This window comes from Ceratotherium simum, chromosome X, assembly GCF_057802395.1.
Source record: "Ceratotherium simum simum isolate JZ-2026a chromosome X, ASM5780239v1, whole genome shotgun sequence".
Classification (NCBI taxonomy): domain Eukaryota; kingdom Metazoa; phylum Chordata; class Mammalia; order Perissodactyla; family Rhinocerotidae; genus Ceratotherium; species Ceratotherium simum.
In genome coordinates, this window is record NC_141940.1 from 33,020,407 (window position 1) to 33,045,147 (window position 24,741).

Genomic DNA, 24,741 nt, shown 5'->3' on the forward strand with positions numbered 1-24,741 from the left:
CCAAGACTCCACATTTACATTGATTAAGATTCAAATTACCCTTAAACTAAAAGCAGCAATAGAAGGATATACAGTAACACTCATTAATTCAGGAGTCCTGTGAAAGATTTTACTTAAGTAACATTTGATCAGGGGCAGAAAATATCAAGTACATAAGGAAAAGAACTTCTCAGGAACATTCAAACACTCCAGGTACATGCTTCTTAATACATATAAAATTTCCTTAATAATTAATTACTCCTAGTTAAGCGTGAAATAAATAACTAAAGAACCTCTTGGCAGTAAGAACGTAGTTCTCATTACTGTCTGTATGGAGGGGGAACCTGAAACTTGGGTGTGATGGATGTTTTTGTTATTTCCATTGTGGTGATCATTTCTCAGGTATAACATATGTCAATATTATCAAATTGTACATTTAAAATAAGGTAGTTTATCTTCTGTCAATTATACCTCCTTCAATAAAGCTTAATTTAAAAAACAAACAAATCTGTGTGTCTGGGGCAAAGCAACCAAGGAGGAAAGTGGTTAAGTGATCAGGGCAAAGAGTAGCCTGATCTTGTTCATTGCTGGCCATGCTTGGTCATTATTTTCAGTCTAATTTTTTTTTTCCTTTTTGTTTGCAGGGAGAGATTCACCCTGAGCTAACATCTGTTGCCAATCTTCCTCTTTTCTTTTTTTTTTTCTCCCCAAAGCCCCAGTTGTAAGTCTTTCTAGTTCTTCTTCTATGTGAGCTGCCACCACAGCATGGCAACTGACAGATAGGTGGTGTGGTTCCGCGACTGGGAAACGAACCCAGGCCGCCGAAGCAGTGAGAGCGCTGAACTTGAACCACTAGGCCATGAGGACTGGTTCATTTTCAGACTAATTTCAGTGGGAAATCATTGGAGAGTTTCAGGCAGGGGCCTGATATGATTTGAATCATGGCAGATACTAGAATCACAGATGTGTGAAATTGGGAGCCACATTGAGCTCCCTAAGTCCAGGTGCTCTTAAGAGACAGGTCCATAGGGTTCCTTCAAGTTCCTTAAGTATCTGTTAATTTGTGTATGTATATGCACATGTGCGTTTTTAAAAACTAATTTACACACCATTCAACAGCTTCTCAAACAGGTCCACAAAACTTTAAAAACATCTCATTTATTTGACTCACATATTAGATGAAGAAATTGAAACCTAAAGAAGTAAAATGATTTATTCAAAATCAGAAGTGGCAGGTTGACGAGGTCATAAGGGTTTATATGATGCTGACTACCCCTCTCCCCTGGTCCCCTCACCTCTCGCTGCCCCAACTGCTCATTCACAGAACATAGTCATAAGGAGCTGGCACACAGCACACGAAGCCAATGTCTGCTGAAGCCTGACCTGGTCACCCATGTCAACAGGAGAGTGTGCCAACAGTAGGGTCCACAAGAGGTGATAAGCTACTACAACTATAGGAAAATAGTCCCTTATGATGCCCTCATCAAACTTGTGTAACTTTCTAAATCGCTTATAACGTGTGCATTACTGTCAAAATCACAAAAGACAATACATCATAAATAAAAATGTCCTCTTCATCTTTCAGTATTACTCTGAGCCTGCCCTGCGCCATACACCAGAATAATAACATAGAATTGGCAGTCAATGGTTGTAGTTTTCTTCCTGTAAGGAACGACAAATGAGTTCGTGCTTGATCCTTCCCAAAAGAGATTTCAATTAGGTATAAATAAAACTGCTTAATGAGAAGCCATGTAGCAAAGTATATTTCCCAAGAGAAGTTTCAGGTCGTCCTTCAGAGATTCCAATGAAGGATGATAAAAGGTCCTTTCCACAGCGCTCCAGGGGGACAAACAAGATCACCTCAAATTCTTTCCTAGCTCTAGGGTTTATGAAAATATCAGGCTACTCTGATAGCCTTAAAAGGTCCCAGGTTACTGAAATAGCCCTGCCTCTCGTTGCTCAATCTTGAGCTCTAAGAACATAGCTCTAATACTCAACAGAGCCTAATGTACACATGATTCCTAGAAAACCTCCATGGCACCAGTGTACACTGGATTAAAACATTTCAGAAAGTCATGCTTGTAAAAATCAAGGGGGTAAAATGCAAAGTACAGCTGAGAGTTGTATTCCACACCTATCACAAGTGTGAAATCAGTGTCTGATCATCGTCTGTGCTTGCACTCTGGGTCAACAGCCCTGCAGCACACCACGGTCTGGAGGTCATGCTCTTCAGTTCTCTTAGAAAACTGTGACCTGAAAGGAAAGGAAGTATTGTTGAATACCTTTGCCACAGATACAAATCAATTTCCCTAAGTAAGAATTCAGCATGAAACAACCAACCAACCCAGTCTTTTTCTGGCTCTGTAAGAGGAGCCCTTCAAGCCACTACACACCCTCAGGAGAAACAAGCCTGAGCCTAAAGATGGTCAGGACTTTACATTGCAAATCCATTGTGATTTAATCAGCTGTGACCTTTTAGTGACCTCGCAAAGTAACTTACTGGGATTCAGGCTTGTGGTCAAGGATACTGATCAGCCTTTCTCATTACTTAAACTACCATCCCTGAGGTTCATGAAATAACCTGTGAGCCCTACATCCATGGATACAGAAATGTTCTCCCACTTGTAACTTATTGATTCCATGAGGGATGAGTATCCTGGCACTAGGTGGCATGCGACAGTTTGGGTTTTGTACGGTACTGTCACTCCAGTAGCTATAAACAGCTTACAAAACTGGACTGAGACACTTAAGATGGTATGCAAAGACTAATTTATACACGCATTCCAAAAGATCCATTTTATAGAAGCATACACACTTAGTATGCATGGCCAAAGCCTCAATTTACTTGAAGAGGCAAAGGTCTTAAGCCATGTCCTAATTATGTAAACCATCAAGGTAATTCTGGCCCTAAACCTGACCAATTCCATACTGCCAAAATACAACGACAATACAGCACCACTTGCATCAAAACTGGAGGGAAAATGATGATTTGTCAGTGGCTAAGTGATTTAACAGAGTCACATCCGTAAGAGGCATGGGATAGTCCCTCTCACTGCCATTTTCATCCCCCAGATCTCCACTGGGCTCCCCCCTCACTTCCTTCAGGTCTTTATGTCACTTTCTCAGTGAGGCCTTGGCTGCACAACCTGCAGGCAGCTGCAAATCCCCGCACCCTCCATAGGCCCCATTCCACTCCCCTGCTTTAGTGTGCTGCATAGCACGCATCACCATCTGTTGTGGTATATACGTGCCGTGTTGATCTCATGCTTTCATTCTCCCCTACTGGCATGTGAGTCCCTCCTGAGCAGGGACCTTTTTGTCTCTTTCATGGCTGTATTTCAGCATGAAGAACAGTGTCTGGCACACAGCAGGTGCTCAGCCAACAATGAAAGTCACCTTTGGCCACCAGCCCTAATGTTCATGCCATTTCCCGAGGTGACCCTGTTAACTCTATAGTGTGTCTTTCAGAATTGCCTTCCACATCTTTACATTCTCATACAACGGCCCATTAAAATTACGTACCATTCACCTCAATTAAGCCCTTGACTATTTCTACAATACATTAAACAAAAATCACCTGTCTCTAGTCCTAACTGGAGACACAACCAATTGCAGCTCTGTAAACATAATCATTAGTCAACTCTTACTTTGGTATTTTCTCCCATATTTCCCCAAAACATAAACTGGGACGTTCTGAACCCCTTCATCACCAACAGCTTCAACAATAATCAACATTTTTCTAATTATGTTTTTGCATTTTTTGCTGCAGTATTTCAAAGCATATTGACTTCACCCATAAATCCTAAGTGATACATTCCATATGATCTAATATATCATACACTCTAACAGATAAGTCTTAAAAAGAAAAAAAAATACCATCATTGCATCTAACAAAAATTACACTTATTCCCTAATGCCAAATGAAAACATCCATGTCCTAATTAATTTTATTATACCCATTCTAGTAGGTATGAAGTATCACCTTGTGGTTTTAATTTCTACTTCTCTAATGACTAATGATGTTAAGCATCTTTTCTTGTACTTATTGGTAATTTGCATGGAGAGAGTAATGAGGTTCAGGACATGCTACCCTTGGCATATTGAATATTTTAAGCTGAAGAAATTTCGGAAATAGCATGTACTATGAAGGACTTTCTGACCTTCCCCTGAAGCAAGGCCTAAAACCCTCGTGTGAGAGGTCCCCTCCCTATACCTAAGGAAAGGAGCATTCTTATCTCTGAATTAGAAGGGACACACAGAAGAATCTGAATGAACAGGACTTGGTAAGTTTCCCCATTTCATTACACTTAGCTCATATTCTGTCCTGTCATATTGTCAAAACTGACTATAGTCGAGCCATTTTAAAATGGAGTTGGAGCTGCCTTTCCAGAGACGCTGTTTTGCTGTCTTGAACCTTGGACTGGGCCAAACCTCTGGACTGGACCAAAACGGCAGTTGTTTGAGAAGTCAGTAGGAGGACGGACATCCTGATCACAAGGACTGAGGATTGTGGACATTCTGAAGATAGAATCAATAGTCAATCAATGTTTATCCAAGACTAGCTCTCTGCCTCCAACTACAATTAAAATTCTTTGTGATACACCCTCCCTTCTTTGCCTTTAAAAGCCCCTGACTTGTACTCCCCACCAGGACACTGTTCGGGTTTCTACCTGAATCTGTGCTCCCTGAATTGCAATTCTTTGATCCCAAATAAACGCTTTGCCTCTTAAACTGGTTTCTGTTTCTGTAGGTTGACAATCTTTCCATGACTTTCCACTCTTCGTCAAACCTAGCATAAAAACACTCAGGTTTAATCATTTCTTCGGATCTTCATTTTCTTGTGAAGGCTCCTAAGTCATGTAAATTTATATAAAATAAATTTGTATGCTTTTCTCTTGTTAATCTGTCTTTTGTTACCAGGATCGCAGTGGAGAACTTAGAAGGGTAGAGGGGGGAAAAAAAATGGGCCTAGGGAGCTCTTTAGACTATTGTTTGTGAAGGATCTTTATTTCTTCCGTTCTCTCTCTCTGTCCTCAGGAAACAACGTGCTGGGATGATACACGCCCCAGTTTAACACCTCGCCCCAGCTTAACACCTCGCATCTCTGCTGGCGACATCATCTGTTACCTTCCTTTTCCTCTCTAAGCTATACTGTCTCTATCATGCGAACCTTATTTTGCAAAAAGAGCATGTTCTTTTTTTCAAAACGAAGGAAAATATAAATAAAGGCACCAGTCAGGCAGGAAAAACCTGCGAGTCACTGTGACCCAGCATACCCTAACCACCTAGGCGTGTGGACGCCAGCGGGAGCAGCCCTGGGAAGACGGAGGAAGAGGTGCTGGCTCCCCAGCAGGTCCTTGGCAAAGAGCGGGAGGTGACGGGGCACAGGGAGCGCCTGCTCTTGGGATCCCGCTTCTCACCTGGGAAGGGAGCAGCTAAGGCTGTCATAACCTCAGGCTTGTGAATGATACCAACTTATAACATCTTTTGAAAGTGTACTTGTTTAAACTACTTTCATCTCTAAATAGTTTTGTGAATGGTGAACAGTAAATTTTTCACTTTACTGTTTCATGATAGACATCATTGGCCCACTGTAAGGGAGGAAAAATAATTTTCCTTTACTTTTCAAATTTCTTAGCTGGGACCACTATAACAAGAGAACAAAAGAAAAACAAGCCAAAGTTTATTAACACATATCACACCTGTGACACATGGGAGTCCCCAAAGATCACTAACCCAAAGGTTCGGTTAGAACTTGAGTTTACATAGTATTTTAGCAAAGGAACAATAAATTTTTAGAGACATGACAAGACAAAGGAAAAGTACCTTGAGTCTAGGGCAGCAAATTGTGAGAAGGCAAATATATGGGAAGGTAATGGTAGATAAGGGCTAGTTAGTAAAGTTTGTTATGTAGATTCCCCTGATGCCATCTCCAGGCTGATAAGGGCCTAATTTTTTTCTCCAAGGGTTAACTTTTCTCCTTCCTGGTAGAGAAGGGAAGAGGAACACCTTTGAAATTTTATGTTCTGTTTTAGGCAAATAGGGGTAGAGCAGGGAGCTTTTCTCCTATCTGCTTCTTCTTAATTGCCTTCAGCTCAAAATAATTCTTATGTCAAAGTGGCACACTTTTGGGTGGTATATTCTGCCACCCTTTACAAATCCATTGTTTATATTTGCTTATTTATGGGAAATCTGAAGAAAATGTAAGTTAGATCATTATATTTATATAAATTAACAAAGGACAAAAGTCTGCTGTGTACACATACATTTGTTTGTTGCATATATATCCAAACCCACGGTCTTGACATGAGTACAGCCCTGTTTGGCCACTCCATTGACCAACAGCCACCAGCACAAAAAGAAATATAAAAGCTGCTTTCTGTGTGGTGGGAACTGGCCCTTCTCCCATGGAGATAGTTGCAATGTGTAAAAATTTCAAGGCCCTTCGGGCACCGCAGCCTGGGACAGACTGGCCATCTGTGCCGGGCTGGGACGATAACCAGGGTAAACAATGCACGTACACAACTACTGGGCTGGGACGATATGGGGGGGGGTGCTCAGTGCACGTACGCCACTGATAACCATTTGTGCACGGCAACAGTAGATGCTTGCTCTCAAAAAAGCTCTGTAACTGCTTACTCGGAATTATTGATGCTATAAAAAACTGCTGGAGACTGAGACCTGGTGAGAGTTCCACCTGTGGAAGGGACGCCTTGCCCAGGATGTGTGATCCCCGCCCAGCCGTGTCGATTGACAGGGCTCTCCCGGCAGTGGGGCGTGGATGTTGTGAGTAATTAATTTATTGTAAAGTAATTAATCTAACGTGCTCTCTTTTCAGTCAACCTGGTGTTTCTCTTTCCGGTTGATTTGTGTCATTTCCCTTCAGTCGTTTCCCTTTCCGATCGATCTGATGTTTTTCCCTCTTATTACATGACCTATTCGAATCTGCTGCTATCTCAGCCGATGTGGATGTTTTTTCCCTCTTAATATTTGACCTATTCGGATCTGTTTGCGGACTATCGCCTTTACTATCCTCTATATAATAAAATATATCTTCAGTCCATTTGTTTGGAGTGGCAAGTTTCTTTTACATCTCCGATCAAATCCTCAAACCTCTCATAACACCCATATGTCCTGTTTGTCATTTATACATGGTAAAAAACAAAAACAGATTAAATGACCAGGCTATTCATTATGTTTACTACTGGGCAGTGGAATTTGCAGGAGGCTCTTTCAATCATCTTCGTGTTGGGATTTCTTTTTTAGACAAACCAGGAATTTCAATTATGATTTTTAAATGGAGAAAGAAGTTTTTGAAAGAATTGATGGTTGCCAAACAGCATAGAGCGTAGAAATGAATTTTTGACCTAAGATAATTATAGTTCCATTTCCATGTGTGCATGTAACAACATGAAAAAACAAATCTCCAAATTTTCAGGGTCTTTCTGCAAGTGATGGGAATAATAGTAGTTTATGTTTTCCTATTTTTCTATTCCTATTTCTATTTCTAATTTCCTGTTTCTATGAAATAGGATCTAAAATGAGGATATCTTTTATAAATTAATGAAACAATGATGCTTTTTAAAGAAATAAAAATTTAGGTTAAATTAAGAATCTATAAAGGAAAGAAAAGGATTCCATTTACAATATCATCAAAAAGAATAAAATACTGAGCAATAAACCTAACCAAGGAAGTGCAAGACTTGTACACTAAAAACTAGAAAACATTGATGAAAACCATTAAAGAACACACAAATATATGGAAAGACATCCCATATTCATGGATTGCAGGACTTAATATTGTTAAGATGTCAGTACTACCCAAAGCTATCTACAGATTCAGTGCAATCCATGTCAAAATCCCAACAACATTTTTTGCAGAAATAGAAAAACCCATCCTCAAATTCATAAGGAATTTCATGGGGCCTTCAAATATAACAATCTTGAAAAAGAACAAAGTTGGAGGTCTAACACTTACTGATTTCAAAACTTACAAAAAATTACTACAGTCATCAAAAGGGTGTGGTACTGGCATAAAGACAGACATATAGACCAAAGGAGAAGAGTAGACAGCCCAGAAATACACAATCACATATATGATCAAATGGTTTTCGACAGGGGTGCCAATACCTCTCAGTGGTGAAAAGCAGGCTCTTCAACAAATACTACTGGGCCAACTGGCTATTCACATACGAAAGAAAGAAGTTGGACCATATGGGTCCATATGTTACACCATATATAAAAATTAACTCAAAATATATTAAAGACCTAAATGTAAGATGCAAAATTATAAAACTCCTAGAAGAAAACATAGGTGAAAATTTCTTGACGTTGGATTTGGCAATGATTTCTTGGATATGACATGAAAAACACAAGTAACAAAATCAAAACTAGACAAATGAGATTACATCACACTAAAAACTGCTCTGAGTCAAAGGATACAATCAACAGACTGAAAAGATAACCTAAAAAATAAGAGGAAACACTTGCAAATGACATATCTGACAAGGTGTTAATATCTAAAATATAAAGAATTCCTACAACTGAACAACAGAAAACAACCTGATTAACAAATGAGCTAAGGACTTGAGACATTTCTCTAAAGATGATATTCAAGTAGCCAACCAGAATATGAAAAAGTGCTTACTAATCTTTAGAGAAATGCAAATCAAAACCAAAATGAGATAGCACCTTGCGTACATTAACATAGAGCTACTATAAAAAAAAATAGAACATAACTATTGGTGAGGATTTGGAGAAATTCAAACCCTTGTGCACTGTTGCTAGGATTATAAAATGGAGCAACTACTATGGAAAACAGTATGGCTGATCCTCAAAAAATTGAAATAGAACTACCATATGACCTACTGATTGCAATTCTAGGCAGGTATCCAAAATAACTGAAAGCAGAATCTTAAAGAGATATTTGAAAACTCATGTACATAGCAGCACTATTCACAATAGTGAAGAAGTGGAAACAACCCAAATGTTGATCTTCAGATGAATGGGTAAACAAAACATGGTATATAGACACAAGGGAATATTATTCAGCCATCCACAATGGATGAACCTTGCAGACAATATGCAAGTGAAACAAGACAGTCACGCAAAAAATACTTTAAGATTCCACATATATGTGGTATGTAAAGTGGTCAAATTCATAGAAAAACACAGCAGAATGGTGGATACCAGTGGCTAGGGGGGACAAAATATAGAACCTTGTAATTTGAAGGGTACAGAGTTCAGTTTTGCAAGATGGAAAAGTTGTAGAGATCTATTCGATAACTACAAAACAGTGGTGAGCAGGGCTCTAAAGACTGCTTATATAGTAAATTTCATTTTATTTTTTCAACAAAGGGAAGAAAAATTTTAATGTAGATTTTACAACGAAATAAAAGATGGTGAAATAATTCAAAACGTACTACAAGGTAAACTAATTATGGGGAGAAAAACCTCCAGAAAGGGGAAAAAAATGAAATGTTACTTATTACTTACTAAACAAGATTAAGGTTCTGTGGGTATAAAGTATGACTATATGTGCTTTGTTTCTATTTACTGATACTGAGAAGTTTGGATTTTTTTTCCCTAAAATTTAAAGCTACAAATGAAATTTCTATACTGAAGATTTTATGGCATATTTGACCAGTCAGGATCCAAGTGTCTTTAATTTGCACAAAATGAACTGAGCCTTATTTACACTGTGAAAACACCAATTTTAAAGATGAAAAGCAAAAATTGAGACTTCAGATCCTCTGCAAGATCACGTACATGTCACACACAACTTTTCCCAACTTATTCACAAGCACAATTGGAAATGGATAGCCAGGCTCCACATCTGATGTGCTAAGCTGGAAAAAAGAACAACTCATATGGCGCCTTCACCTTTACCAATAGCCTACACTGCATGCAAAGGTATTAGTATACTCTGCACCATGAAATACGTAAGCTCTTAGTCCACGAGAAACACCTGACCGACACATCAAGTGCACCTTGAGAACCTGCCTCCGCAGCTCGTGGCGAATCCGAAGGGAGAAACGGCAGGAACACACTGGCTGACCAAGTCAAGTGGTCCGAAGAAAGGAAGGGAACTCAGGCCCACACGCACACACACAGGCCGGGGAGAAGGTAGGTCACAGTTGGATGTCATCCTTTCCGTCCTCAGGAGGTCGGCCCACGAGGAGCAACCCCAAGCGCCTGGTCGGGTGGAAGGCGGGGGTCCGTTTCTACCCCAGTCTCTCCGCCCAAGGGCATAGACGTGTGCCTGTCGGCCAGGCCGTCCCATCTCCCTGGTCTCCTATTGTGTTGGACTCGTCCGACTTCAACCGTTCGAGAACCTTTCCGCTTTTCTCCCTCCAAAGCGGACACGCTTCTCCCAAGGACTCAGGCCCGAGAGGCCCTCCGCCTCATTCTTCCCAGGGCGGGCAGCGTACATGCCGTCCCACCTCCGAAAAGCGACGCCTCGCGCCCTCAGCTCACCTCCTCTGCAGGCTCCTTAGGGTCCCTTCCCACTCTTCAGTCCTACGAACCCTGGCTGAACGACACCCCCTTGGACACACTCCTCTGCCCACTTGGGAGAGGCGCTCCCCGAGTGCTGGGGGCAGGTGCAACAACACCCACCGAAAGGGCCCTGGCCTTGGCACCTCGACATGGGTACTGCCAAGCGTTCCCACAAAGAGACGCGTCCTCTCCCCGAGGCAGCCCGGCCCGGGGCCAAGCGGGACGTGGTCCGAAGCTACCAGTCCAGGCTCGCCCGTCCGCGTGCCTCCGGGGCCCACGCGAAGGGCCGCTAGAGCCGCGCGCGCTGGCTCAGTCGCGTGAAGGCACCGGCGTCCGCCGGCCGCCCCTCTCCGGGTTGCCTGCGCCCTCGCGGTCCCTTCTGACACGCGGAAGGTCTTGGCCGGGCTCGGGTCCAGAGGGTCATTCCCGGACCCGGGACACTCTCAGCTGCCCGGACTTCCCAGCAGGCTTACAGAGAGCTCGCCTTCCCGCCCAGCCGAAACCCTGAGTCTCCGGTCTCGGACGTCTGCCACCAACTGAACCCTCGTGGTTGGGTTCTGACCGCAAAGCAGAGGCCCGCGCCTACCCCTCGGAGCACGTGCAGGAGCGACGGCGACTCCCGGCGAGGGCTGAGCCGCTTGGGAACGGCCTAGGCCAAGAGAACGGCGCCCGCAGCGCCCGGGACCTGGCCAGGACAAGGGAGGGTGACGAGGGGCACCGGATCTCAAGCCGGTTGGGCTTGGGTTCGCGGCCGTCGCGCCACACAGAGCCCGGGCTCGGGCCCCCGCGGTGTCCCCTACCGCCCATCTCGTGACCTGTGACATAGAGGGTGTCGGTACCCGCTCGGGACCGCTGGGCCGAGAAGGACACGGTCGTCCTCTGGCGTCCCGGGAGGCAGGCGCATCTTCCCCGACTCCTGGCGCGGGGGGGCGGGGCGGAGAGGCCAGCGCAGCCCTACCTCCCCCTGGGCCTCCGGGACAGTATGACCCAGGTCCTCTTGTTCAAAGAGAGGCGCCTGGGACTTCAAGCAGGGCGGCCTACGGTCGCGGAGGGGGCTGGGGGCGCGCCTCCTGTGTGTGCCCCTGTCTGCGCCGAGACCCAAAGGGCGCCCGGAGGCCACCAGGCTCTCGGGCTAGGCGCGGGGAACCAGGGGATCCGGGAGGTCAACACCGCGCCCCGGGGGCTCGCGACGAGGGAGGCGGGCGTCCAGAGCCTCTTGCCCCGTGAGAGCGCTCGGGAAACTGACACGTGTGACGGGAAGGGGCAACCAGGGGTCTGCAGGCGGCACCGTTCCAGGCGGTCCGACAGAAAGGGATGGAACGCTCATCCCTGAGGCGCTCACAGGAGGACTCAGGGTTAGGGGACGCAGGGCAGGGCAGGGCAGGGCAGGGCGGAGGTGAGCAGCCGACCAGGGAGCACTGTCCCCGGCAGCTGCGACTGGGGTGGGGTGGGTGGGGTGGGTGCGTGAGCGTGGGGGGTGGGGGGTGGGGGTGGGGTGGGAGTTGTGGGAGGGTCGTGGTGGTGGGGGTGGGGTGTAGAGGAAGGCACGACCCGCCCCAGAGCTGCTTCCACAGCTGGGCTAGTGGGCCAGCCGGGTCTCCACGCCAGGTGTGTGTGTCAGGGACTGGGAGCCTCCTTTGTGGCCTTGGCCGACCTGCTCGACTGTCCCTCGCTCCGGGCACGGGGCCTGGGCCCGCTGGCCGAGCTGCGCCGCCCAACAGGCCTGGGCCCTTTGGCGGGCTCTCCACACCGCCTCCTGGACGACCAGGTCTGAAGCGAACAGGAGACTGATGCAGCGGCGAGGACCGTTCGCTCCTTCCCGGTGTCCCGGAGACTCTGACGGGACCTCGGAGGAGGTGGCCCAGAAAGCCGGTTCGTCAACGCAGCGCCCGTGGGGACTGCTCCGCCTGACCCCAGTCCGGGGCACTCGGCCGACCGAGTCGCCGAAACCGCGAAAGCCCGTGAGATGCCACCGCTGCTGCCACGCCTCTCTTAGGCACTGCTTCTTCGCCCGGGCCTCGGAGGAGGGGCTGCCGCTGCTTCCACACTGGCTCACCCCGTGAGGGCCTGTCCCTTCTGGACCCTGCTCGCCGGAACCCCGGCCTGCCCTCCCGCTCCCCACCCAGGTTCCACCAGCCTCCCGCCGCCAGCAACCACCTGGAGCCCCCTTGACGCTGGGTAGCCGGGCTCCACAACACCCGATCCCCAGAGCTGGGCATCGGGACATCTCGGTCCCGCCTCCGCCAACGGGCGCCACCCTCCACCCTCCGGGCGGTCTCGGCTGGGCTGCACCGTGGCCAACGGGGCTTCCAAGGCCCCGGCCCGCCCGGGCCGAACTCCGCTCTTGCTCCGAGGGGAAGGGGCACGCGCCCAACGCCCCAGCCCCTGGCCGGGCTCCTTCCTCCTCCGGAGCGCTCCCGCCGGTCCAGCCCTGACCAGACCAGACATGGCGGCCACCAGGGCCCCGAGCCGAGCCTCGGCTTGCCGGGCCCGCCCCGCCAGGCGCCCGAGCCGCGCCGCCCCGGGGCCTGTCTCTGGAGCTGCCAGGGCCCGAGAGCCCTGGCCTCGGCCCAGCGGCCCGTCCCTTGTCCTGCCCGGGACCCTGACTTCACTCCCGGCCGCTCCTCCCCAGGAAGCCACAGCGCAGGGCCGGCGGGATCCGCAAACGAGTTCCTCTGGATGGCAGTATTGCACCAGAAATGCCAGCCTGCCCGCCCCGCGCGTCCTCTCCCTCCGCCCTTTGCGGAGGAAAAAACGCCAGGCCGTGTCCAGCCTCCCTCCAACATGGAGGCTCGCGGAGGACGTGGCCGGTCTTCGGGAGCACTTCACGCCGCGTGCTCCGCGAGCAGAGCAGTCGCCCCGCGGTCCTCTTGGGCTGCCTTCACGGTCGGAAAGCAAGGGCTCCCCATCGAGGCGCCCGGCAGTGGACCTGGGCCTGTCCGTCCTAGCCAGATCTTTAGCCCCGGAGGCTGGCAGGAGAGCTCAGGAAAGGCACAGGGGAGCGCGGGTGCCGAGGCCCCACCACCCCGAGCCGGTGCCCGTCGGGCGCGTTCTCCCGGGGCAGCCAGAGGCCGGCCTGACCGCGAGGCCTCGAGCAGCCGCACACCAAGGGCCGCGGCCCACGGGCACCGGCAGGGGGGTCAAGAGCGAGGTCAGTCTCCCGACGGGCCCCGAGGGACCTGGCTCTGCTCCCACGGGGCCCCCAGGGTTTAGGCGTGGACCGTGGCACACGCGGGCGGGTCAGCCGGGAGGGCAGCCGGGTACCCGCACCAGAGACGCCAAAGCGTCCTGGCGCCGGGCCCAGGGTCCCTCTCTTGACAGCTGAGCTGCCACGGGAAGGCTCGAGGCGGGGAAACGCCCGGGTGGGCCGATGCTTGTGGAGACTGGCGCGTCTCGCGGCGGAGCCGTAGAGGGCGAGCGCACAAGGCCTGTGGTCTTCTTGCCCACGTATCGGCCCGTAGTCCACGAGGAACACCTGACCGTCACACATCAAGTGCACCTTGAGAACCCCGCCTCCGCAGCTCGGGGCGAATCCGAAGGGAGAAGCGGCGGGAACACACTGGCTGACCAGGTCAAGTGGTCCGAAGACAGGAAGGGAACTCAGGCCGCCACCCCGGCCTCCGCGCTCACCCGCGCCGCGGCACCCCCAAATACTCCCCTTTGACAGTGACCGGCAAAACCCTGCTTGCTTTCCTGTCTTGGGGTGCTGGTGGTGGTAGTCAGTTGGGTTTCTAATTCTTTTTCCTGCCGGGCAACCCGTGAACGTGTCGCTCCACAAGTACCACCGAGGCCACGGGAGGCTGTCAGAACACGTTCCTGTCGGCCGAGAAGCATCAAGCGAACTTCACGCGAGTGACGGCCCCCCACCCCCCACCCCCACCCCCACCCCCACCCCCACCTCACGACCCTGGCCAAAGACAGACAGACAGACAGACTGCCAGGCGCGCGCGCGCACGCACACACACAGGCCGGGGAGAGGGTAGGTCACAGTTGGATGTCATCCTTTCCGTCCTCAGGAGGTCGGCCCACGAGGAGCAACCCCAAGCGCCTGGTCGGGTGGAAGGCGGGGGTCCGTTTCTACCCCAGTCTCTCCGCCCAAGGGCATAGACGTGTGCCTGTCGGCCAGGCCGTCCCATCTCCCTGGTCTCCTATTGTGTTGGACTCGTCCGACTTCAACCGTTCGAGAACCTTTCCGCTTTTCTCCCTCCAAAGCGGACACGCTTCTCCCAAGGACTCAGGCCCGAGAGGCCCTCCGCCTCATTCTTCCCAGGGCGGGCAGCGTACATGCCGTCCCACCTCCGAAAAGCGACGCCTCGCGCCCTCAGCTCACCTCCTCTGCAGGCTCCTTAGGGTCCCTTCCCACTCTTCAGTCCTACGAACCCTGGCTGAACGACACCCCCTTGGACACACTCCTCTGCCCACTTGGGAGAGGCGCTCCCCGAGTGCTGGGGGCAGGTGCAACAACACCCACCGAAAGGGCCCTGGCCTTGGCACCTCGACATGGGTACTGCCAAGCGTTCCCACAAAGAGACGCGTCCTCTCCCCGAGGCAGCCCGGCCCGGGCCAAGCGGACGTGGTCCGGTTACCAGTCCAGGCTCGCCCGTCCGCTGCCTCCGGGGCCCACGCCGGCGGGCCGCAGGAGCCGCTGCCGCTGGCTCAGTCGCTGAAGGCACCGGGCGCCCGCCGCCGCCTCTCCGGGTTGCCTGCGCCCTCGCGGTCCCTTCTGACACGCGGAAGGTCTTGGCCGGGCTCGGGTCCAGAGGGTCATTCCCGGACCCGGGACACTCTCAGCTGCCCGGACTTCCCAGCAGGCTTACAGAGAGCTCGCCTTCCCGCCCAGCCGAAACCCTGAGTCTCCGGTCTCGGACGTCTGCCACCAACTGAACCCTCGTGGTTGGGTTCTGACCGCAAAGCAGAGGCCCGCGCCTACCCCTCGGAGCACGTGCAGGAGCGACGGCGGACCCCGAAGGAGGGCTGAGCCGCCTGGGGAACGGCCTAGGGCCAAGAGAACGGCGGCCCGCAGCGCCCGGGACCTGGCCAGGACAAGGGAGGGTGACGCAGGGGCACCGGATCTCAAGCGGGTTGGGCTTGGGTTCGCGGCCGTCGCGCCACACAGAGCCCGGGCTCGGGCCCCCGCGGTGTCCCCTACCGCCCATCTCGTGACCTGTGACATAGAGGGTGTCGGTACCCGCTCGGGACCGCTGGGCCGAGAAGGACACGGTCGTCCTCTGGCGTCCCGGGAGGCAGGCGCATCTTCCCCGACTCCTGGCGGGGGGGGGTGGGGGGGGGGTGGGGCGGAGAGGCCAGCGCAGCCCTACCTCCCCCTGGGCCTCCGGGACAGTATGACCCAGGTCCTCTTGTTCAAAGAGAGGCGCCTGGGACTTCAAGCAGGGCGGCCTACGGTCGCGGAGGGGGCTGGGGGCGCGCCTCCTGTGTGTGCCCCTGTCTGCGCCGAGACCCAAAGGGCGCCCGGAGGCCACCAGGCTCTCGGGCTAGGCGCGGGGAACCAGGGGATCCGGGAGGTCAACACCGCGCCCCGGGGGCTCGCGACGAGGGAGGCGGGCGTCCAGAGCCTCTTGCCCCGTGAGAGCTCGGGAAACTGACACGCAGGACGGGAAGGGGCAACCAGGGGTCTGCAGGCGGCACCGCTCCAGGCGGTCCGACAGAAAGGGATGGAACGCTCATCCCTGAGGCGCCACAGGAGGACTCAGGTTAGGGGACGAGGGCAGGGCAGGGCAGGGCAGGGCGGAGGTGAGCAGCCGACCAGGGAGCACTGTCCCGGCAGCTGCGACTGGGGTGGGGTGGGTGGGGTGGGTGCGTGAGCGTGGGGGTGGGGGGTGGGGTGGGGGTGGGAGTTGTGGGAGGGTCGTGGTGGTGGGGGTGGGGGGGGGGGGTGTAGAGGAAGGCACGACCCGCCCCAGAGCTGCTTCCACAGCTGGGCTAGTGGGCCAGCCGGGGTCTCCACGTCAGGTGTGTGTGTCAGGGACTGGGAGCCTCCTTTGTGGCCTTGGCCGACCTGCTCGACTGTCCCTCGTTCCGGGCACGGGGGCCTGGGCCCGCCGCCGAGCGGCCGCCGTCCAACAGGCCTGGGCCCTTTTGGCGGGCTCTCCACACCGCTCCCTGGACGACCAGGTCTGAAGCGAACAGGAGACTGAGGCGCAGCGGCGAGGACCGTTCGTTCCTTCCCGGTGTCCCGGAGACTCTGACGGGACCTCGGAGGAGGTGGCCCAGAAAGCCGAAGTCTGTCAACGCAGCGCCCCGTGGGGGACTGCTCCGCCTGGACCCCAGTCCGGGGGCACTCGGGCCGGACCGAGTCGCCGAAACCGCGAAAGCCCGTGAGATGCCACCGCGGCTGCCACGTCTCTCTTAGGCACTGCTTCTTCGGCCCGGGCCTCGGAGGAGGGGGCTGCCGCTGCTTCCACACTGGCTCACCCCGTGAGGGCCTGTCCCTTCTGGACCCTGCTCGCCGGAACCCCCGGGCCTGCCCTCCCGCTCCCCCCACCCAGGTTCCACCAGCCTCCCGCCGCCAGCAACCACCTGGAGCCCCCCTTGACGCTGGGTAGCCGGGCTCCACAACACCCGATCCCCAGAGCTGGGCACGGGGACATCTCGGGTCCCGCCTCCGCCAACGGCGGCCACCCTCCACCCTCCGGCGGTCTTCGGCTGGGCTGCACCGTGGCCAACGGGGGGCTTCCAAGGCCCCGGGCCCGCCCGGGCCGAACCCGCTCTTGCTCCGAGGGGAAGGGGCACGCGGCCCAACGCCCCCAGCCCCCTGGCCGGGGCTCCTTCCTCCTCCGGAGCGGCTCCCGCCGGTCCAGCCCTGACCAGACCAGACATGGCGGCCACCAGGGCCCCGAGCCGAGCCTCGGCTTGCCGGGCCCGTCCCGCCAGGCGCCCGAGCCGCGCGCCTCGCCCCGGGGCCTGTCTCTGGAGCTGCCAGGGCCCGAGAGCCCCGGCCTCGGCCCAGCGGCCCGTCCCTTGTCCTGCCCGGGACCCTGACTTCACTCCCGGGCCGCTCCTCCCCAGGAAGCCACAGCGCAGGGCCGGCGGGATCCGCAAACGAGTTCCTCTGGATGGCAGTATTGCACCAGAAATGCCAGCCTGCCCGCCCCGCGCGTCCTCTCCCTCCGCCCTTTGCGGAGGAAAAAACGCCAGGCCGTGTCCAGCCTCCCTCCAACATGGAGGCTCGCGGAGGACTTGGCCGCTCTTCGGGAGCACTCTCACGTCGCGTGCTCCGCGGAGCAGAGCAGTCGTCCCCGTTGGGTCCTCTTGGGCTGCCTTCACGGTCGGAAAGCAAGGGCTCCCCATCGAGGCGCCCGGCAGTGGACCTGGGCCTGTCCGTCCTAGCCAGATCTTTAGCCCCGGAGGCTGGCAGGAGAGCTCAGGAAAGGCACAGGGGAGCGCGGGTGCCGAGGCCCCACCACCCTGAGCTGGTGCCTCCCAGGCACATTTTCTTGAATTCCCCAGAGAGCAGTTTGACTTCGTACACATTGGTCAGTGGTGCCTCTCTCAGTTTGGATCAGCCCGGGATCCCTACCAGAGACACTCAAGGGAACTTCAGTGTGTAGGAAGGTCACTTTGTTTTTTACTTTTAACACAAGGCCCGGAATTAAATATAAGTAGCTCCAAATCACTTTAAAAATCCCTATTCCTTAGGCCATGCTGGAAGTAGTCTCTCTCTTTTAAAATCTTTTATGTATGTATTTTATTTTATTTCAATTACCAATTAAGGGTCTGTATATGGTAAAAGGACAAATGATATCAATGGAAGACTTTCCAGAAGAATAAGATCAGCATTTGGTCATGTTTTGTTTCAGTATAGATGTTTAGCCCTTCTACTATTCCTTTAAAATAAAAAGTAATACAAGATTATTACAATTTGTCTTCTTTTGATCTCTGTAATAATGTCTGAGTAGTAGTCTCCAAAGTTTCTTAATCCCACCTTATGTTTTAGTAGTGAGTCTTTTATTATGAATTAATTGAGATGTTCATCATCTTCTGAGGTCACTGGATCAAAGTCTGTGGTCCACACTTGTCCATAATAGTGAATTGAGCCCCTAAATTCCTTGGCTTCTCAGTTGATTTCAGGTTCCTTCTGTTTGGAAAGCCTCCTGGGACCTCCACCAGGTATCCTATCTTGTCTATTTTCATCATGGTCCAGTGTTAGCTTTGGTCAAAAGGGCACACTGTGACCACCTTGCTCACAGCATTGTGTAAGGACCACAAGTTTGTGTGGACCAGGATCTAGTCGCTGACAATAAATAAGAGGGTCTCAGACAGCATCTTTCCTACTTAAGATTAACTTTCACAATGTTTAGAATCTCAGAATGTGTAAAAATAGGGAAATTCAAGGGTTTCACACCCTTCAAAGGAGGTGTTAGAAAAAACTAGTGACATTTGATGTTTGCAACACTACACGTTAAGATGGAAAACATTTCAGAGACATTGATTTATCACTTCTTTTTCCCCAGGCTTACCCACCCAGTGCTCAAAAATCCAGCAAGCAGAGGGTTATGCTTCAAAATGTTTTAACCTTTTGAAGAGTTGATTAGAATATGGAAAATATACCGTTCAGTGATACTGAGAAAGTTACTGACATTCTTGACAATCAAAGGCTTTACCAATATTTTTGACAAGCCAATTCCACAAATAAATATCCAGTTAGAAATAAAGTGAACAGGATTTTAAAATATCAATAATGAAAGAATACATGACTAGGAATGATCTAAAAAACACATGAAAATCTACACAAGGATAACTTTATAAGTCCTGAAGGATAGAGAAATAGACAAACAAGCATAAACATGTACTATAGTCTCAAATAAAGAGACAATCTCATGAACATATCAATTCTTCATCAGTTAGTCAACTCATTCTAATCCTAAGGAAAATCCAAAAGGCTTTTGAAGATCCAAGAAGTAAATGTACAATGAACAGAAACATACAACTACTAGAAGAAATAATGTGCAGATTCCTTTATAACATTGGAACAGGAAATGCCTTTCATACCTTTGACTCAAAAATCCATTTTAAAAAAATGGATAAATGTGAACAGATAAAATTCATCACATTAAAAAAAACACAAAGTTAGAAAAGCATTGATAAACGGGAAAAAATATTTTCAATTCACATCACTAGTCCTCCTAATATATACAGTGCAAGCTTCTAGATGTCATTTAAGAGTAGCAACCCAATAGAAAGACATTAACAGTTCCCAGAAAAAGAAACACAAAAGGCTCTTAAATATCCAGAAAGATTCCCCAGCCACTCATATAACGGAAATACAAAAACTACACCATTATATAATTTCTTATATATTATGAGTTCCCAACCAAGACCTGCACATCTGAGGGGCCTGTATTACCTGCCATTTCCTGACCTTTCTTGGGTCTGGTTTGTCTCAAGTGGCCCCAAGTTCCCTTAACCCATGAAATGGTTATAATCCCACTGTAAACCAAGCACAGTCTTTTACATGAAAATGCCTGACCCTTGTATCTCGATTGCCCTTTCATGCCATCAAATCTTCTCTGCAGTTGAGTTTTTAAATTTTGGAAATAAAGCCAGTCTCCTGCCTCACTATCAGTAACAAGAAACAAGCGTGCACACAAACCCACACACATGCCTCTTAACAATGGCATTGAATAATAATTAGCATAATGGTGTTTCCTTTTGGACTTTTTTGTCCACATATAATTTGTTCACCATCTTCATATTTTGTATTATTACCACTAACTTTTATTAATCCTAATAACCTAAAATTATTTCTTTAAAAAGTTTCATTGTTTTTTTCATTAATAAAAGGCGTCCTCCTTTCAGATCCTGCTAATTCACAGAACTGTAAATAGATGAAAACATAAGCCACGAGTATTTCAATCACTTGGGGAAAGCCCCTGAAAATGTGGGGGCTTGTTCTTCCATGCCGTTAAACGCATAGGTGGAAAAGGAGCTGTAATTTTTTTTAGGTTAAAAATTCACTAATGGAGGGCCGGCCTGACTGCTGAGCGGTTAAGTGCACGCGCTCCCTACTGGCGGCCCGGGGTTCGGATCCCAGGCGCATACCCACGCACCGCTTCTCCGGCCATGCTGAGGCCGCGTCCCACATACAGCAACTAGAAGGACGTGCAACTATGGCATACAACTATCTACGGGGGCTTTGGGGAAGGAAAAAAAAAAATTCACTAATGGAATATTACTTCTTCAGGGATACATTCCAGGGAGCCCAATCCCTGACTCAGCCCAAAACGACCCAGCAGACTCTCCTGCAGCCACGTACATGGGGAGGACCGGGAGAGGGGAGGAGGAACCCGGGGCCCACCCTCTGGCCACAGGGAAACGCTTCCAGGCCCACTGACCGGTGGAGGCCCGAGGGGCTCTTCTTCACACGCCAGGCACAGACCTTAGGCGGCGGGAAAACCCCCGCGCCCACGCTCAGCCAGCCCGGCCAAAACGCCACACCCCCGCCCGCCTCCCGAGCCGCCGGGCTACAGCCACCACAGGCCTAGGTCGCCCGCGGGGCACAGGCTGCCCACACGCTGGAGGACCGGGAAGGTCCTCGGGACCAGAAGGGCCGCCCAAGCCCAGCCCCCGGCCACGCGTCCCCCCCGCGTCAAGGGAGGGAAAGGCAAGGCAGAGCCAGGAAGGCGGAGAGACCTACCGGCTGAGGCCGCGCGCCAGCGGGAAAGACCCGCCCGCACACCGTCGTGTAGTCATGCGGTACCCACGGCCGCCGCCGCACCTCGGATCCTGGGTAGGCAGCCACCGCCTGCCGCCATCACCCCTGCTTCTCTTCCTCTGTCCTAGGAGGGGGTGAGGGCTGAAAGAACCCAGGGACAGGTAGAGAAATCCAGTATCCATAGTGCCGGCCCCGCCCAGGGGAGGGATGGGTCATCCTTAGACGGTCCCAGGTGCAAGAAGGGGTGGGGAGAGGTGGGCTTGGGAACTTCAGAGGGGAAACTTCCTCTCCTTTGCCATTTGCTCAGGAGAACCAATTTGTCCCCCTTGTAGGGTCCCTGCTGGCAAGAGGGCAAACGATGAATGTGATGGAACAATAAAACGGAAAATTTACCGTTCAACAGTCGCAAAGCTATTTAGAGGAAAAAGGAGTTTAAATAAGTACACTTGCAAACGATGTTGCAAGTTTGCATCATTCACATGCCTGAGATTGTTAAAACTTTAATTGCTCCCTCCTCAGCTGAGAGGCAGGATCCCAAGAGCAGGCGCTCCCTGCGCCCCGTCACCTCCCGCTCTTTGCCAAGGACCTGCTGGGGAGCCAGCGCCTCTTCCTCCGTCTTCCCGGGGCTGCTCCCGCTGGCGTCCACACGCCTAGGTGGGTGCGGATGTGCTGGGTCTGAAGGAGTCGCAGCGACTCGCAGGTTTCTCCGGCCAGACTGCTGCCTTGATTTATTTCTTCCTTCCTATTGAGAAAAGGAACACACTCCTCTTGCAAAATAATGTTCACATAATGGAGACACGTGTACCTTAGAGAGGAAAAGGAAGGTAACAGGTGATGTTGCCACCACAGAGATGCGGGGTGTTAAATTGGGGCGTGTATCATCCCATCAGGTTGTTCCCTGAGGACAGAGAGAGAGAACGGAAGAGATGCAAATAAAGATCCTTCAGAAAACAATAGTCTAAAGAGCTCCCTAGGCCCATGGGTAACCTGCAGGCTATTTGGTGACTAAAACAATTGACTCTGAAGGTATTTTTGTTGACTTTTTATTTCCTTTGACAAATGTAACGCTTGCTTACTTTTCAAGAAAAAGCATTTTCACAAATACAAAAGTGTTTCAAGGGAGAACTGAAGTCGCCCCTGCCCAGATCCACTCCCCGGTGTAACCACCCTTAAAAGAAACACTTAAAGAGAAATCCAGGGGCTCTGCATCAGCCTCAGGGCGGCACAACTGGCTGCTGACCTCCCCTGACTCCTCAGAATTTCCTGCCTCCACTCCACTCCCCCACAGAGGACCTGCACAGGCTCAGGGCCCCTGAGACCACCTGCTGTCTGGCTACTCCCAGCCTTGGGCTCAGGCTCTGACTCACAGCCCCCTTTTCCCTTGCTGTTTGGGCAGAGGTGGGGGGAGTTCCCAGAGCAGGAGCCAGGAGGCCAGTGAGGACCCTGAGGTGCTTTGTCCTGGCCAGGCAGCTGCCTTTTTGCATTTCAGGTCAACACAGGAAATCTCTCAAAACCCAGCTGTCCTCAACTCCTAGGGGGTAAAAGGGAGGGGTGAGTGCTCTGCCACAACTTCCCCACCTTAGGAGAGGGTGGAAAGTGAAGGAGTTTCCACCTCCTCCCCAGGGGGAATTACCTGACCAATCCCAGGGCTCTGGATCTCAGCTGCCCCTCTCGATCCTCCCTGTTTCTTTTCCTTCACTTGAGGGAGTAGTGGCCATTTCTCCAGGCAGAGATCCAGTCAAAGCCTTTTTTCTGTCCCCGTCCCCTGCACAGACACAGATTCAATAACTACTCATTGTGCCAGGAAACCGAGGTCTAAATGGCTTTGCCATGGTGAACCAGGGTTGCACAGGGCGGACTCACACACATGGGGCTCTCATGCTGCAAATCCATGGCTCTCTCCTTGCAAGTGGCCAATAAGCACACAAAAAAGACCCTCAACATCATTAGTCATTAGGGAAATCAAAGTCACAGGAGATACCACTTCACACCTATCAGGACAGCTTTGATTAAAAAAATGGAAAATAACAAGTGTAATAAGGATGTGGAGCAATTGTAACCCTCATACACTGCTGATGAGAATATAAAATGGTGCAGGCACTGTGGAAAGCAGTTTGACCCTTCTACCAAAAGTTAATTAAAGAGTGACCACATGATCAGCAATTCCACTCCTAGGCATGTATCCCAGAGAACTGAGAACAGATATTCAAACAAAAAGTTTTAGGAGAGTGTTTATGGCAGCGTTATTCATACAGCCAAAAAGGAGGAAACAACCCAAATGTCCATCAACTGATGAATGTTTAAACAAAATGTGGTATATCCATACCTTAGGTTTTCATTTAGCTGTAACTTGGAAGGAAGTATGGATACATGATACAAAATGGAATAACCTTGAAAACATTATGATACATGAAAAAAACTAGACACCAAAGAACACAATTTATAAGATCTCATTCACGTGTAATGTCCAGAACAGGCAAATCTGCAGATATAGAAAGTCAATTGGTGGTTGCCAGGGGCTAGTGAGAGAGGGATGTTGGGAAGAAAACTTTTCCTCTACCATCTTAGGTTCAAGTGGCTAGGGGCCTGCAAATTCATTAACAGTATATTAACAGAAGAAAAGTTTACTTACTATGTGGGAGCTTTCAGATGAAGAGTCTCCCTAAACAGCTAGAGATCGGCATTTATATACCAACTACAGGAGAGGAGGTGGATTAGGACTTCAAAGCTTGGCAGGTTCTGTTGAGGCTTGTTTACACAATCTTTTTGAATGTTCTAATACCCATGATCAGGCCTCCCTGATTAGAGACTCCTCTGAATTAGGGGAGGGGGATTGTGGCAGCTGTCTCTTGTAAAGCTCTGGGTTAGATAAGTTCAGAAAAGACTTATTTCTGCCTCTGCTGTAGCTCAGATGTTTTCACTTTGAAGTAATCTTTATACCATTCAGGTGGGTTATCAGGCCCATCAGGAGAATGGGGAATGACTAAGTATGGACTTTCTTTTTGAGGTGAGGAAAATGTCCTAAAATTTATTGTGGTCATATGTCCACAATTTTCTGAATATACTAAAAAATAGGGACTTGTACACTTTAATATGGTGAATTATAAGGTATGTGAATGGCATATCAATAATAAAAATCTAAACCAGCACATCAACTTAATAAAGTTTAGGTAAAAGATTGATGGGAAATTTTACAGTATGGGTGAATCAAGGTAAGAATACTGCAACCCACTAATCAATCTTTACATCGCCAAAAATGTCACCGACAGACATCATGTGCATTCTGGTATGGTGTAATAAGAGTGCAAAGCCTCATCTATGAAATGTTCTTGCTGAAGTAATTGAGCCTGAATCTAACCAAGTCCATAGATCTCACTATAGGATATTCTGTTTCTAATGGAACATGTTCAGGACAAGGATGCATACAGGGGAATACAGAATGTGAGTAATTCTACAGGACAAATAATCCAGTCTTGTCATCAAAGGAATGGCAAAGAAAAAAGGGGAGCAGCTGTTATAGATTAAAAGAGGATTAAGTCATAGTTCAGCAAATGCTATATATGGTATTTATTTCTATCCTACTAAGAACAAAT

At 50.4% G+C, this 24,741-nt stretch overlaps 2 long non-coding RNA genes across 4 annotated transcripts in view; one reads left to right on the plus strand and one right to left on the minus strand.

The window, feature by feature from the left end:
• Positions 1–24,741, plus strand: part of LOC147911808 (uncharacterized) — a 110,401-nt gene that overhangs the window by 52,416 nt on the left and 33,244 nt on the right. Inside the window, exon 6 of one of the 3 annotated variants that reach the window (XR_015550340.1) lies at positions 5,017–6,522. The exons of 1 other annotated variant lie outside the window; for it this stretch is intronic. This is a non-coding gene — a long non-coding RNA (uncharacterized LOC147911808). Of the gene's footprint in view, positions 1–623; positions 1,909–5,016; positions 6,523–24,741 lie in introns of those variants that run through there. One more of the 3 variants, XR_015550339.1, reaches the window with a different exon arrangement.
• LOC147911809 (uncharacterized) lies at positions 1,112–22,610 on the minus strand. Its single transcript, XR_015550342.1, has 2 exons — positions 21,131–22,610; positions 1,112–2,232 (listed from the first exon to the last, which is right to left on the minus strand). It is a non-coding gene; the product is annotated as an uncharacterized LOC147911809 (long non-coding RNA).